This window comes from Phragmites australis, chromosome 12 (assembly GCF_958298935.1).
Source record: "Phragmites australis chromosome 12, lpPhrAust1.1, whole genome shotgun sequence".
NCBI classification, from domain to species: domain Eukaryota; kingdom Viridiplantae; phylum Streptophyta; class Magnoliopsida; order Poales; family Poaceae; genus Phragmites; species Phragmites australis.
This window is the reverse complement of record NC_084932.1, coordinates 18119915-18136367: the sequence shown is the minus strand read 5'-3', so window position 1 is coordinate 18136367 and position 16453 is coordinate 18119915.

Genomic DNA, 16453 nt, shown 5'->3' with positions numbered 1-16453 from the left:
ATTCCTTGCTTCTTAATCTAGGGAAAACCTCGCCAATGATTCCCTCAAATATAGTAGTTTAGCCTTATCATTCTATCTAATTTTTTGTCTGGTAAAAGGTTGATAAAACCCAATGGAAGTGGCTAGCCAAACTTTACGGGAAATAGCTTCAAGATACCTCGCCATCCGAACTTTCCAATAGGTAAAGTTTTTTCCCTCGAACATTGGCACACTACTTCCATTCCCGGGGGCCACTTCTCTAGGATATTAAGCCTATCAAGAGAACGATACTCTGATACCAATTGAAAAGATCGAATAGCCCAATAGGTGGTGAATTGAACTCTAATTAAAAATACTTCTACCGAACAAGTAGCAACCTTATCCTAGATGAAATATAATGCAACTACGTGAATAAGCAAGAGCATGGAAACAAAACAAGCAAGGAAAGAGACTAAGCAAATTGCAGAATTAAAAGCTTGCAAGAATGTAAATGCTCAAAGTAAATGGGGAAAAAAGAAAGATTGACAAGAGGACCCCGATTTTTTCCCGAGGTATCGAAGAGTTGGTACTCCCCCTAGTCCTCGTTGGAGCATCCACCAAGGATATCGCTCCCCTTTGAGTCACTAAGACTCAAATGCTCTCTCATGATTATCATTTCTCTATCTCCAGATTGGTGAGCATCAAACCAAGTACATCGCACTTCCTGGGGGTCCCACAAGAATACCAAGAGCTTACCGAGATAATTTCAATCACCTAAAACCGGCTAGGTGTTGCCAACCTCTAAGAGTAACACGCCAATAGCTTCACTTGACCAAGATCAAATCTAAACTACAACTAGATACACACTCGCTATTCTCTAAATACTATTGATATCCTTAATCTTCCAACTAGATTTTGCAAATCACTTAAGTGCTCTCTCTTGCTTCTTGATGACACACAATATATAGGCTCCTCTGGGTTGCAAGAGATTTAAGTGAAATCGAGGGATGGGGTATTAATAGGCTAGAGGTCCAAATCTAGCCATTGCTCAACCGCCTACTTTTTCTGTGAACGCTGGAAGATTCGACTTGCATCGGCTCACACACGCCGAATGATTCGGCGTGTACCTTTTTCAAATACTATCAGTGCCAGCTTTTACTAGATGTTACTATTCTGAAATGCTCCGATGAAGCCATTCGGTGAACGCCGGACCATCCGACGTGCGCACTCACTTTTTCAATAGAAATTCCAGTTTTGTGTAAAAAGCTCTGGCATGTTTCATCCTCAGCATCGGACCATCCGGTCTGTTGATTTGAACCGCCTCTTCAGAGTCAAAACACTCTCGCGTGTTCAACCTGTAGAGCACCGAACTATCCGACGTTGAATTGTACTTTTTCTAGCTACGCCACTAGAAAAATACTCCGGTGTGTTCAACATGTTGATCACCAGACCATCCAGTGTAGGCATATTCTTCTGAACTCATCCAATTCAACCATTCAAGAGTTTTAACATCTCGACATCTCACCCATGTACTTCTTTGAGCTACCTGGTACTAGAATTTCACAAGTATGCATCCAACCAAGTCTAGACTAACCTAGATCAAGCTACTACTCTTAGCCCCTCTTTATAGTACGGTTAAAAGACTAAGAGAAGAGACATATACTACTCTAAGTGTCATTCATCCCCTTATGACACTTAGAACTAGGAGATCCTTATTCTTGATGCACATGTCCTTTGATCATCCAAAGAATCACCTTAGGGACCAAGAATGCCCAATCATCATTGTGAGCTAAATTTTTTATACCCTTCAAAAGGCACATGTTAGTCATAATGATACAGTTATCATTAATCACCAAAACACTTACCACTTACCAAGGGGCCTAGATGCTACAACAGTCACCAAGGGCATGGTACTTGTAGTTGAGTACTAAACTACAAGGACTTGGCTTCTTTCTTTCCTGAGCAGGTACTTCCTTGTTTATCTATAATCAATAGCGAATGTGCGCATACATGCTCATCTACGTGGGTGATATCATAGTGACATGTTCCCCTGATCAAGCGGTGGTCGATCTTGTCAAAAATCTACAAGAGGATTTTGCACTAGAAGACCTTGGGGATCTTTACTACTTCCTTAGTGTTGAAGTTCAGAAGCAAGAAGATGGTGCAATACTATTGCAGTCCAAATACACAGTAGAGTTGTTAGCCCGGGTAGGCATGGCATATTACGAGCGAGAAGCTATTAAGAGCGATAGGGAAGCAACAATCTGTTATCGATGCCACTAGATATAGGAGTACAATAAGAGCTTTGTGTATTTTACATTTACATGTTCGGATATTTCGTTTGTGGTTAACAAGGTTTGTCAATTTACATATCAACATTGGGCTGCTGTAAAGAGGATCTTGCAATACTTGAAGCACACTTCGGGCGTTGGCTGCACATCAGCAATTCATAATCCACCCTTATTTGTGCCTTTTCAAATGCTGGTTGGGTGGGTTTGGTTGGTCGATGTTCCACTAGCGGCTTTGTTGTCTTTCTCGGTTTGAACCTTATCTCATGGAGTGCAAGGAAGCAACAGACCTCAAATTCTTCTTCCTCTAATATCATCAATTTGACAAGCTGTAGGATTTACTACACTCTAATAAGGCAATAAGAGAGGGTGAATGATTGCGAAAACCAAATTTAAAGATTAACTCACTCAAATCAAAATTGATTTAAACTCGATATTTCACTCGAAATAGATTATATAAGCTCTAGTAAAAAGAATGTAGAGAAAGATCCACTAGTCCAATTACTCTCAAATTTGGATAGATGAAAATAGATTCAAATAAAAAACTAACCAAACAAGAATCGAGTCAATTGGATATGTTGATCAAGAATTATGCCTAGTCAAAGTAGACTGTATCAACCAAAATCGAGTAGAACAAAATCTAGTCGAGTTGATCAAAAAGCTACTCGAGATCAAACTAAATCCACTCAAAATTTTCACAGATCAAATACTAAATATTCTAAAAAGGTTTTGGATGGATTAAACTAAGATGAAACTTGATAAAAAAAACATGAAATTAATTGAAAACCAAAACCAAGTACGTAGAATATAGAACAGAGAGAAAATTCCGAATCAACAACTCATCAACTTACGAAACTTGATTTTCATTGCATAGATGAGTTTACAAGATGCCTCTCCAAAGCATCCAACAAGAATTTCCAAAAAAATTCCAAAACCCTAGATAGATCTACTCTATAGATCAAAAGTCTAAATCTGATCTCGTTCTTGGCGCACCCCTCTCCCTGACCGAGACCCTCTCAATATATAGCCCTCCAAACCAACCTTGGTTTGAATACAATCCTGGTCGTATCCTACCTAGACAGAAACCACAACAAAATACGTCCACTCATCACCGAATCCAATTCATGCTTGAGTCCAACTCAGACTAGCACTTGATTCCTTATAAGACTAGACTCTTCGATCAATCAGACCGCAGCCTGACCTTGCTGTGTACTCGAATGAATCCATCATCCGAACACACAATTTGGTTGCCCACGACCTCATGTATGCATGCCCTTCTCTCCAACACACCTAGTCACACACATGCAACATTGTCTTCACGTACACTGTTCTCTAGCCCGAATGTCCCACATGACATTCTCGATCACTACGACCTCAGTTCCTCCTAAACCTAGTCATTGAACCTCAATACCTCTCTAAACTTAGTTTGTCGATCCATCATCGACCACATTCGCCTTTGAGCAACATCTGCACATGAATTAACAAATACGAGCACAAGTCCTTCCCGAAATTAACTCAAGATCAGTTCACGCAACATCATGCAAACTTCAAGTAAAACCAACACATTAACATAAGCAAACTCAACTACTGATAGTGCATCAAACTATATATGCTATCGAAGCATATCTAAGCAATATCTTAGCAACTCATGAACATCATCCTAATGTCATTATTCAAAATCACTTTGATCTGTCAATTTCATCATTCAAACAAATTTTTCATCACATGATCTCACACAAGCCTTTTCGTTGAAGGAGAAGAATCAATATTTACAAGCGACTCCCTGATGGGCTAAGCCTTTGTTTCTTTAGGCCCTGTTACACTGTTACGAATCTGACAAGAGCTTCACATATCACATTTCATCAGTACCACACAGTCTCCATAGCGGTGATGTGTTGCACAATAGAGGCATCCACTTCCAGGAGATGTCATCATGGGCTTCCATGAGGCTTCATCAATCCAGATGATTTCCTTTCCATTTTGACTTCCAAATAATCTTGTGTTTCTTGAAAACTTGTGATAGCATGCCCATGTATGTAACTCACGTGTAACAACACAACCTAATAGATATAAGATAATCAAATAGCTTGTGTAAGTAATTTATGGTTCACTTCATGAGGTATAACAATGATATTATCAATAATGTTCTTTGTTCATGAGAGGTAATACATACGGTGTTTGGTAACAAACTGTTTGTGATTAGTGAAACAGATATCATAGATAGTAAATAAGTTCAAAACCATCTATGATTATTGTTTCTAGGATTTTATATTTGATTGACTTGTAACCTTTTCTTGTTCTATTGAGTGCAATCACAAGGAAATTATTAGTAACCACAATAGAGTTTGTAAAAAAATAAGAGTTTGCACAAAGTTTTGACACAAGGACTCCTTGATCTCGATGCATTATCAAAGGAGCCAAATGTTTTTTGTTTCAAATCAAGCTAACTTGGTTTCTTTAGGTAATTTATTTACTAGTTAGAGTGAAACAAAAGTTATTGGTTTGGTTATAGTGTGAACATGTGAAGTGAGCTCCTTGCAGGGATGGGATGGGAGATTTGGAGGTAAGGGCAGAAGCGAATTACTTTACTGGTAGTATTTGAATGTTAAATGTGGTTATCGCAGATGGTTCTTAATTGGAAATTTTCTATGATTAGAGGTAACACATATGGTGTTTGATAACAAACAATTTGCGATTAGTGAAACAAATTTCGCAGTCGGTGAATAAGTTCAAAACCATATGAGATTATTGTTTCTAGGGTTTCATATTTGAGTGAGTTGTAATATTTCCTTCTTTTGTTCAGATAACATGTCGTAAGGGGTATATTTTACTACTAATAGGAATATCTTTTAAGTAAGCATGTAATTGAACAACCTTAATTTCATGATTTGAGTATGGGTTATGAGGAAAATGTCTGCACTAAGTTTTGACACAAGGACTCATTGATCTCGATGCATGATCAAAGGAGCCAAATGTTTTTTTAGTTCAAAGCATGCTAACTTGGTTGCATTAAGCAACTTATTTAGTAGTTACAGTGAAACAAAAGTTGAGTAATTCATGTCCTTTGTAGGAAGGTTGTAAAAGAAAAAATAGGGTTTCAGACAGTACTTGAGAGAAATATGTATGTGATGATGATTGCAAACTAGAGTCATCTAGGATATTTCTAGATAGGTATATATAGTTGCCTAGATGGAGTCTTTTCACCCCTTGATCTTCCTCCGCACCGTTGTCTCCTCTTCCTCCGCATCGCCAGAGTACACCAGAACCGCCAACATAAAATTGTGGTGTGGCTAGCACTGCGGGTGCTCTCGTCTTCCTCCTCGCAGCATCCGCAATGCCATCAGATCATCCACCTCCATGATGTCTACCGTCGTCACGTCCTCCTCCTCCTCTGATCCATAGCACATCGCCGCTAGGACCTCCACCTCCCCGATATCCACCACCATCGTGTCCTCCTTCTCCTTGAATCTTCATCGCACCACCACATCGGCCATATCCCCGGCTGCTGCCTCATCCCCGAGCCGTCTTCCTCCTCTGATGACCACACAGCTGTGGTGCCCAAAGTTTTGCCTAATCTTTCACGGTACCAACACAAGCAAACACCCTCTAAATTTTATCTCAATTGGACAACGAGAGATGTAAATTCACAGCAAAAAAAGCTAATCCCAAATTTCATCCACAACAGGACTTATAGATCAGCTATGGCAATAGCTAGTAACCGACACGATACTAAACAAGAATGAGAGTTCTCTGAATTTTATCCCAATTGGACAGCAAGCAAAGAATTCTCTAGTTTTGAATTTCGGCCACAACTTGTTCAGTAGCTCAACGAGGATAACAGCTAGCTATCCAAATTTATCTATAGCACCTTGAGCATTGATAATAGCAATGGAACTAGAATAATAGTAAGAAACAATAGCAACAATCAAGACAAGATGATAGCAATTCACAACAAGAACAAATCAATTGAACTCGATTCCTCATAATCAAATGCAGCAGCAATATAATAGGAAGATTGTCTTACAAATTGATGCAATCAAACCCTATGTGAGTTCCTCCACCCGTGCTCCAAGAGAGAGCACAATCAGAGAAGGGGGAATCAGCAAGATCCTAGCTTGCAACTCCAGAAGAAGCTCCTGAATCCTCAGAGTAAACACAAGCTCCAACAGCTTGACAGATGAAGGATAAAGAGGGGATGTCCCTCTAGGGTTTTCTAGAGGTTCTCCTCACAAAACAAACTCAAATTCAGTCTAGGTTTACAATGGTGGCACCCCTTGGCTTTATAGACATGTAGGCCAGCCAGAACTCACTCTAAATGAGCCTAGATGCAAACTATCTTGGACTCAAATAAAACTGATACATTGTTTTGACTACTGCAACTTACGCATGATGAATTTAGGAACTAAGCAGATCCATTGGAAAAGTCTTTGAATAAGTTTTCAACAAGTACTCATACAACCCAAACAGACTCTGTATGACAAAGTTATGGTACTTTCACTCGGGCCTATGTGGTAGTGACGGACCAAACCCGAGATGACTTGAAGCCATTTTTTCTTCAATATCTAGACTTCGGTAAACTTGAATCCATGAGGAACAAAGAAGTCTTCAATAGTCTATGGGCTCCATATTTGAGGCCCGCATCACTTTCTTGGTCCTCCACCATGAAGCTTGGTCTCCTCAGCCAGGGGCTTGGCATGCACACCTACTTCCTTGGACAAGTCTCCTTGCACTTGGCAGCACCATGAAAGTCTTCTTGTAATGCATAGTGGCAGCTAAAATATCCTCCAACTTTCCTTGATTCACAAGAGGCAAAGTACCAAACAGAAAAGAAATTGTTTTCAAATCATGGCAAACCTTTTCATCATTGGAGGCTGCAGTTATGTGAGGAGTCTTGCAATAATTTTAATACTCATTGGCTAAAATAATCTGAGGACATGTGGGCTCATCGCACTACTACAAAATATGCCTTATATACCGGTTCATCACTGTCAGTTCAGATAGAACCGACAGTAATTATAGTATCACTGCCGGTTTGTAAGGAAAAGGACATCACTACCGGTTGAAAATATGAACCGGTAGTGATATTTAAATATCATTGCCGGTTCATATTTTCAACCAATACTGAATGTAAGTCTCAGATCTGAAATTTTTATCCAATTCGCCTCGCCTCGCGCAGCTCATCCTCGCGAACCTTATCTCTTCACACACAACGCTCAACCTCTCATTTCTCGATCTCTCCGCCTCTCTCTCAATCCCTCCTCTCGTCCTTGTCCTACTACCTCACCTCCGATGGCCGCCCGCTATTGGCCTCCTTGCCCGTGTCCTCCCTCCCGCCATCCGCCTCCATTCAACTCCACATCCGCGCGCTCCACGGAAGGGGCGGCGACGGTGGGGCCACAGGCGCCAAGTCTCGCGACAGCTACCTCTCCATGTCTAGTTTGTCCCTCTCACGCTCTCTCATCTCATTTCTCAATCTCTTCTCTATCTCAATCTCTCATCTATCCTCCAATCCAGATCAAGAGGACGAGGAGGAGGCGGCATGGGGAGGTGGGCGTGAAGGGGTGAGGTGCCATGGGGAGGCAGATCGGAGGGGGCCACACCGCGCTGGCCTCGGCCATCGCCATGGTCTCCGTGCTGCTCCAAGCAACATCAAGATCGAGGTTCGGTGAGCTACTCCGGGCAGCACAGAAGCACCTCAAGAACGTTTGATTTATTTCTCTGTGGATGCATGTGAATCTCTTTGTGTGCATCTCTCTATGGATGTTAATGTTTGAATCTCTCTGTGGATGTGAATCTCTTTATGGATGTGAATCTCTCTGTGGATGTGAATATTTGAATCTCTCTGTGGATGTGAATGTTTGAATCTCTCTGTGGATGTGAATCTCTCCGTAGATGTGAATCTCTCCGGCGGCGGTGGTGGCGTAGTGGTGGTCACCGGACGAGCGGTGGAGCAGGCGCAGGGGCAAGCGGATGTAGTGTTTTTTCTTTTCTTTTTTTGTTGTTGGAAAACAGCATTACTACCGATCGATAACTGCCGGTAGTGATAGCAAATCGACTATCACTGCCGCTTGCGTACTACCAAATCCAAAACCGGTAGTGAAAGCTGGTTTGGAACCAACAGTGAAAGCATGTTCTGTAGTAGTGTCGTCCTCCCTTTATTTTAAAAAAAAAGTTATCCTCGGCTTTGATGTACTTTTACCAACTTCATTCTTGGGCAGATCAGCGCCTTCAACTATAGTCTTGCATGGCTTAGCAGTAGCCATGATATTCCCATCCTCTTTCATTACCTCAACACCAAAGGAATTGAAAGTATATTTTTTTTTAGAGAATTTCCATCTTCAATATTTGAATCGTTGCAATAATTTTGGAAGTGAAAATTGGAGGATTGATTGTCGCGTCATCCTCCTTCACCACGCATCTCCACCACACCGACTGAGCTAGAGGGATTTTACGATTTTATATGGGCTTTAGAGGGTTTTTTACCCTATAGAATTTTGAGGGCTTTTTAGCGTGTGAATTTTTTATGGTCTAGAATTTATATATGGAGATAAATTGAGTCCTTTTATATAAATGATTTTCTATTTATCTATAGGTTGATTTGTTGCAAATAATCTGGCAATTTTTGAAATTATTGTAACTTTGGTATTTTAGTACCGTAAATTGTATTATATTTACTTATTTTTCTATTCATTATATAGTGTCAAATCTATGTAAATGTAGCCTTGAATTGTAGATGAATTTTACATATTTTATATGAATTTTGGAGGGTTTTTTTTTAGTTGGCATTGCAATTTTTCTATTCTCATGTTGTACTATATTTTCTTGTTTTAATTTTACAAATTCCCAGACTGATGAATAATATTAGAGCCAGTTGTGTAGTTGCTAGTTACCTTGGTATCATAGGTATTCAAGAATGCTCTACGCTTGCTACTGGACACCAGGCTCATTAAAATCATTTTTGTTACTATTGCTGTTTTTCTACAGTATGGCTTAGGTCGTCCCAACTCTAAGATCGCATTTGATCACCAAGACAATAGATGCTTTGTTCTATACCCTTTAGTTTCACATTCTAGCTATCTGAATGCACATATGTTTGCTTGCGATGATGACACGGTGATATTTAGCTTTGTTGCAAACTACATCATCTACACTGAGGATGACAATCCTACATTCAAGAAAAAGTTCGAGAGGGTTATCTAGATAAAAGTATCACTACTACAAAAATGGTCATCAGTGCCAGCCAAAAAGCGCTATCAGTTATGGTTTTTGAACCGACGCTAATAGTTCATGACTTTCAGTGCTGATTTATGAACCGGTATTGATAATAAGTATCAGTACCGGTCTATGGTTACCAGCAAACACTGAAAAGGTTCTTGCGAGAAAAAAAATAAATAAGTCGGCTCGCCTACTGCCATTGTAGTCACTGCCATACCTGTTCAGCCCCCGTGCCCACTCGGCTGGCCAGCGTGGTTCCTTGTTCGCCTTGCCACCACCACTGCCATTGAACTGCATCATGGCGAGCGCATACAGAAACACCCACACAGCCAGTTAGATCCCCTCCACGACGCGAGGAGCCAGAAGAACCAAGTGAGCGCGACAGAGCTGGTATCATGGGTCACGAGGATGAAGCAGATGCAGAAGGCATGCAGGAACTCATCTTAGTACCTATCGCCCGGCGACGACATGAGGCGAGAGGTCGCACCAGCTGCGGAGATTTCCCATCTTGAGCAGCTTGGCACGGTGCTCGCTGATGGTCTGCTCGGTGAACTCTCGCACGACGTGCATAGCCACCACAAGTGCATGCTCACTATCGACCCTAAGGAGTCGCTTGGCCTTCCACACGAAGGGTGGCATGACGAATCGCCCTAGCGAATGGCACGTCGGGCAGCCCATCAATGAGGCACCTGACGTCGGCCTCAAACACGACAGCACATATGTTGTTGAACGTGAACTGGAGCAGCACCTCATGTAGGTCCAACGCGTCCCTGCGCTTGCTCAGCCTCCCCAGCAGCGGCACCAGCTGGTCGTGGACTAGGAGATCGATGGTGCTTATCAAGAACTTGAGGAACTGCGCCAAGTGCATCTCTACCATGGTGGTCCTGCGCTACACGCGCCACGCCTTGCCGTTGGCATTGAAGATCCTATCCCTGAGTAGCTCCGCAAACCGCTCCCATTTTGGAGAGAGGAAGAGGGTGGAGCCATGGAGGATTTGGACGGGATTAGGGAGAGGAAGAGAGAGGCTGGATGAAGAGATGGGTGAGATCTGGTTTCATGAGGATAACGAAGAGATAAGAGAGAGGGAGGGAGAGAGAGAACGGGTGGCTCTAGACAATCTATAAACAAATCGAGCTAGACGTACGTGCCACAAGCCAAAATGGGAGTCTATCAAAATTTTGGGTCCGATCCAAGTTTCATTGTCAGTTCCTATTAACAACCGGTAGTGATACTATTAATGTCGGTTTGTACTAAGAGCCAGCACTAATACTGAATATCAGTGTTAGTTTATCCTGACTCAATCATTGATCGAGTGTGGGATGTTACGAACCGGGACTGATACTTAATCAGTGTCGGTTATGGCCTAGGTGGCACTGATGATCCAGCACGGATGACCAGTTGTAGTGTATCTTCAGCTAGGTGAGTCTGATATGTTGAATAGTATAAATATAGATATATGTAGTTATATGTTGCAGACAGGTGTAATTCTAAACGATGGATCTATGTTATAATGATATGTGTAATATTATTTATCCTTTGATGTGATTGCATGTTCATTATGATCCTTCAGATCATCCACCGTCGCCGCTTCCACCTCATCCCTGAGCTTCCTGCTCCTCAATCGTGTTGACAAAAGGTGCACTCCTCCTATGTAGAATATTAAATGTTGTTTAATATTTTTTATGAATTTTAGTTGACATTTAGATGAATTGAATTTGAGGTTTTTTATCTTATATGGAAAATTTTACTATTATTGTGTATTGTAGTGGTAATATTATTGTTCTTGTTAGACTTATGATTCAAATAATATATGTTGTAGCATGGTTCTCTCTCCATTTGTGTGTGTATAGAGAGAAGGTATATTCTATGGATGGCTAAAGAATAGCTTATTCTGTAGGCACTTACGGAAGTACAGCTTTATGATACTGGATATAGATTTACGATATTGCAGTTTATGATCTATTGAATCACTTGGCAAGTTATCGTAACACTTTGTGTTTGATGTCAAAAATCTTAGTTGCGGGTATAGATATGTGGGTTGTTTGTATATATTTGGTATGTACGCTATTTGTTGTAGAGAACATGGCTACCAACTCCCAAGGAAAGCCAGGAAGTTGGAAAATCATATGGGTTGTGTACTTAAAGATAAACGGTTTTAAGATAAGATCATCTACAGTCATTCAACATAAAAAGCAGTGGGCTTAAAAGAATAGCTTGTGATATCACACTAAATGCAGATGCTATATGTGGTGACGTAGATGGCTATCATCATAGATGGTTCTTTTGATGAGAATCATGGTATTTCTTATTGCGGACGGTTGACGAATCATGTGTCATTAGAGAGATCATCACGGATACTTTACGGTAGATGGAAGAAAAACCGTCTAGCATGATGGTTTAGAGTCGTCTAAAATGAAACATTCTGTAGTAGTGAATAGATCTTGCTAATCTTGTATGATGCTTTCTTCATACAACTAATACCATTGACAAGAGAGTAAATTTGTTTCATACCATCGCAAAGGACCAAAGGTGCCATTATTAGAAAATACTGTCGCTGAGAACATGAGTTGGAAAATACCATTGCATAGCGTCTTTGAGTTACGAAATGCCATTATGTAACTTTTATTGTCAAGATGAGATGAAGAGGCTGTGAAAAGACATATTTGCCCTCACTGCGGTTGCTCTTCTCGGAACGTCTCTCTGCTCTTGCCCAGCCACCCGGCGCCGAGACGCCCGCAGCACCATGTCCTCCAGCGCACTAAAACACAACAGCAGCCACGATCGGGATGATTGCCACTGCTCAGCGCTCAATTGCGCCCTGCGCGTTCTTCTTGCACAGCTCCCTCCTCTTGCACAGTGCTGACGCATCCTGAAAAATGTCCCTAGCAGAGCACCCGGATTTGGGGGGACGAAGACTATCTCAAGGGGCAAGTTGGTCATTTTTTAAAATATAGCCGCAAAATGACTTTCCGTTTGAACTTCAAACGGAAAAATTGACGGCAGAGGCATTTCGCAACAGTGGTTTTGCAGTGGTATTCTTCAACTCAAGTTTTTGCGATGGTATCGAGCAAACTAGCTCTTAACAAGACTGTAGTACTCTGATCAGTGTTTCAAAATTCACTAGGAGGCGAGCCACGAGAGAAATATTGGCTAGAATTAGAGAAGCCCAGTTCTTAACTAGAAGAACACCAAAACACTCGAATTCGAAAAGATTGCCTCAGTCCTACTTCCGTTTGCTGGAACAGAAAATTGCAAGTACCTAAAAATAAGACCCATTTTTTTTTCGAAGTTCCTTAATTGTTTCCATAAGATTTGCATAGTACCTAAAATAAGACCCATTTTTTCTCAACAGTGGACGCGTGGTCGCTCGGGTGTGTCATGGCGGAGCTCGTCGCTGCCACGGGAAGCCGCTCGTCCAAGGGTAAGGCGTGTCCAAGATCATCTACCTCGTGGAGTTCTTGATGACGTGTCGGATATGCAATGGGTGTCTCTGTCTCGACGCCGCGCGAGTTGCGTTGCGGGGTGTCGCAGCCGGGTTCGACGTCCTGCACGGCATGCTGACTGGTGGGGCCCTTCACAGTTGCTCTCTTTCTCCCCATCTGCAAGTCGCCGCGTCCTTGCGTTGTCCATACGCTGACTCGCACTCTGCTTCTGACTCCGCCTCCGCTAGTCGCCTCCACTCTGCTCCCGCATCCGCCTCTGCTTCCGCGCGCGCCGCCGCCGCCTCGTCGGCAAACGCCCTAGTTATCTCCCACATGGCTGCCGTCAAGCCGCCTCCCTCGCGTACGGAAGGCGAGCTCTTCGCCAAAAGGCCTCGCCGTGGAGTAAGAGTAACCACGCCTTCCGCCACCAATGAAGCAACTGCATCGACGGGTCCCGCCGCCGCCTCAAGAAACAACGTAGTGCGATCGCTAGCGTCGAGTCGTACAAGAAGCTCTCCAAGATCGGCGAGGGGGCCTTCGGAGCCGTATGGAAGGCGCGGCGCGACCTCCGCACCGGCGAGGAGGTCGCCATCAAGTCCGTGGACGCCGGTGGCGAGGCGCTGCTGCGGGAGGCCGTGTTGCTCGCGGCGTGCCACGGAAACCCCACCGTGGTGGGACTCCGGGAGGTGGCGCGCTGCTCGGAAACGGATGATCTGTACCTCGTCATGGACTTTGTTGACCAGAGCCTTCACGATGTCCTCAGCAAGCGCCGTCGCCGCGGGCGGCCGTTCACGGAGTCGGAGACGCGCAGGGTGATGGCGCAGCTGCTGTCCGGCGCGGGGAATGCACGCGCACGGCGTCGTCCACTGCGACCTCAAGCCTGGGAACGTGCTCGTCGGTGAGCACGACGGCCGCCTCAAGATTTGTGACTTCGGCCTCGCCAAGTCTGTGGCTTCGCCGGTACTGGAAAACACACATCTCGAGGGCACGCTCAGGTACATGGCGCCAGAGGTGCTTCTGTGAGAGAAGGACTGCGGCACACCCGTCGACCTTTGGGCGCTCGGGTGCCTCATGGCGGGGCTCGTCGCCGGGAGGCCGCTCTTCGAGGAGGAGAACGAGTACAAGCAGCTGACCAACATCATCCACCTCCTCGGAATCCCTGATGACGTGTCGGCATTGCCGATGGGTGTCTCGGCGCCCAGCCAGCTGCGAGACACAGTTGCATCTGCATGTCTTAGGTTGCATATAGTGCACGTTTGTATGTTCCCGGGTCATGTGTGGTTAGAGGCGTGCTCGTTCACGGTGTGGTCCGAGTAAATTGCATCTAGTCAGTGCCACGACGCGCATCGGCAGCACGTAGCGGACGACGCGGAGAAAAAGGGCGCGTCGCGCGCCATGAACGTCGTGGTGTGGCGATCAGGCGTTTGGTGCCCATGTATACATGTTTGTTTCCCGATAAATGCATCAAGAAAACAAGAAAAGATGAGTTGGTTAGGGGTAGCGCAAAACTCTAGTTTTCTTCTACCTCTCGCGTGCGTGAGTTTGTTCTCGCCGTTCCCCGGCGTGTCGTGATCCAGGCCGTGATCCAGTGCGGCTCCAACACGTGGTATCAGAGCCATGTCGGCGGTGGGGGGGGGGCGACAACGAGACGCTCGCGGTTCGCCAAAGGGGCCGGTCTTCGGCGACACCAGTGGCGTAACCGGCGGCGACGGAGGCGTCATCCGTGAGGTCGTCATGGAGCGGATCGTGAAGGAAACGACGGCGAGCTCGACGCTCGTCTACCCGGAGCTGACGCGCACGAACTACAGCGAGTGGGCGCTCGTCATGCAGGTGAACTTGGAGGCGCAAGGTATGTGAGATGCCATTGAGAACGGCACCACAGATCGCCGGGAAGATCGGTCAGCTCTGGCGGCACTACTTCGGGCGGTGCCAGCCAGGGAGATGCGATCCACGTTGGCGCGGAAGAAGTCCGCGAAGGAGGCGTGGGACTCCATCAAGATCATGCGCATGGGCGTTCCAAGAGTCCAGGCGTCAAATGCTCAGAAGCTACTGAAGCAATTCGAGACCATCAAGTTCAAGGAAGGCGAGGCGGTCGACGAGTTCGCCATGCGAATTTGCGCACTCGCCAGCGACATTCGCAACCACGGCGAGCAGCTTGAGGAGGTACGAGTCGTCAAGAAGATCCTTCGCGTCGTGCCCCCCCCCCCCGTTACCATCAGATCGCGCTCTCAATAGAAATGCTGCTCGATCTGAGCTCGATGTCGGTTGAGGAGCTCGTAGGGCGGCTCCGCGCAACGGAGGACCGGTACGACGACAACGGTGATGTCGTGGACAACTCCAGCCAGCTGCTGATGGCGGAGGAAGAGTGGATGGCCAAGTGGAAGCACAAGCTGAACATCGACGATGGGTCGAGCAGCGAGAAGGCCGGTGGACAAGCTCACAGGAAGAACAAGAACGCCCGCGCTGACACGGGTCGAGGCAAGGGGCGTGAGACCACCGTGAAGCTGACATCGGAAGGAACACGACGGCGGAAGGGTAAATGCCGGAACTGCGGCATCTACGGTCATTGGGCCAAAGAGTGCAAGAAATCAAAGAGGGAGAGGCGTGAAGAGGCACACCTGGCCAAGGCCGACATCGACCAGCCTGCACTGTTGTTGGCAACGGTGAGCGCAGGCCAGAACACGACCATGGCATCGCAGGTCGTTCATCTGAACGAGGAGCGCGTGATCCCAGCCGCCTACAACGACGACAACATGTGGTACCTGGATTCTGGGGCCAGCAACCACATGACTGGGAAGCGGTCAACTCTCGCACATCTCGACGAGTCGGTGCGTGGCACCGTTCGGTTCGGAGATGGATCGGTGGTGGAGATTTGTGGCCTCGGATCCGTGGTCATGGAAGGGCGGCGCGAGGAACACAAGGTATTGACCGATGTGTATTTCATCCCTAAGTTGAAGAGCAACATTGTGAGCCTAGGGCAGCTGGAGGAAGGCGGGTGCAAGATCGTACTTGAGGACGGCAAGCTATGCGTGTTCGATCGGGAATGCACGTTGCTGGTCGCGGCACCGCGCACCCGCAACCGACTCTACACGGTGAGGCTGATAATGGCGGCACCCGTCTGTCTTCTCGCCAAGGCGGACGACGTCGCGTGGCCGTGGCACGTGCGGTACGGCCACCTCAACTTCAGGGCACTCCATGACCTCGGCGTCAAGAACATGGTCGACGGGATCCCGGTGATAAATCGGGTGGAACAAGTCTGCGACGGCTGCATGCTCGGGAAGCAGCACCGTGCTCTGTTCCCACGGGAGGCGGCGTACCGAGCGGAGCACGGCCTCGACCTCCTCCACGCCGACTTGTGTGGTCAGATCACCCCTCCAACGCCCGGCGGGAACAACTATTTCCTCCTCGTCGTGGATGACTACAGCTGGTTCATGTGGGTGGAGCTTCTCAAGACAAAAGATCAGGTGCTCCACCGCATCAAGAAGATCAAGGCCAGCGCCGAGAACGAGCTCGGCAGACGGCTCAGGGCGCTACGCACAGACCGCGGCGGCGAGTTCAACTCCAATGTCT